General features: G+C 42.4%; 1 non-coding gene across 1 annotated transcript; it reads right to left on the reverse strand.

Moving 5' to 3' along the window:
- Window positions 1-436: 436 nt before the first annotated feature.
- Window positions 437-565, reverse strand: LOC112810384 (small nucleolar RNA SNORA25). The gene has a single exon (XR_003204819.1). It is a non-coding gene; the product is annotated as a small nucleolar RNA SNORA25 (small nucleolar RNA).
- Window positions 566-800: the final 235 nt, after the last annotated feature.

Consider the following 800-nt stretch of genomic DNA (forward strand, 5'->3'; position numbering starts at 1 on the left):
TAGAGAGAAGAAAAAGAAATTGTTAATGTTTGGGTTCGGATGTGAATCCCAATTATCTAGCTATGATGACGAATCCATATTCTACCTATTGACTATTGCTGTGTGTAATGGGGTGTGAGAGTGATGATATATTTTTTTAAGATTTTATTTATTTGAGAGAGCCAGAGAGAGAGAGAGAGAGAGTGAGAGAGAGCGAGCACTCTCAGGGGGAGAGGTAGAGAGAGGGAGAAGCAGGCTTCCCGCTGAGCAGGGACCCCGATGTGGGGCTCGATCCCAGGACCTGGGATCATGACCTGAGTCGGAGGCAGACACTTAAACCACTGAGCCACCCAGGCACCCCAAGAGTGATAATATTTTATTCAACTTTGAAACATCTTTTTACTTTCCCAGATCACCAATCATGGGTGAACTATTATGATTATTAAGAGTGGCTACATCTTATATTTCCTCAGAAAAACTTAGCACTATTGAGTGACTGTGGCATCCTATGGACAACTCCAATCTTCGGTAATAGAGTTAAGAGCTCCTGGTTTCACAGCCCCAAAAGCCCTCTTTGAAATGATTTATATATGTTTAAACTGGGGCAGAAAGACCCCTCACCTCTGCATGACATAGGCAGATTTTGAGAACCAGAAATTCTTTTGGCAGTCACAACTGTAAATGTTGTGGAATGAAATCCACTCTAGCGGGTAGTTCTGCTTGATATCTTAGTGCATTCTTACATGTTCTTCCGGATCTCATTTTCTGCAGAAACAAATCTGGTCCTTTCAAAGGGCATAGAATAGGAAGCATTACAGCTC

This window comes from Callorhinus ursinus, unplaced genomic scaffold (assembly GCF_003265705.2).
Source record: "Callorhinus ursinus isolate GAN/ISIS: 27379988/994484 unplaced genomic scaffold, GSC_fseal_2.0 scaffold2, whole genome shotgun sequence".
Classification (NCBI taxonomy): domain Eukaryota; kingdom Metazoa; phylum Chordata; class Mammalia; order Carnivora; family Otariidae; genus Callorhinus; species Callorhinus ursinus.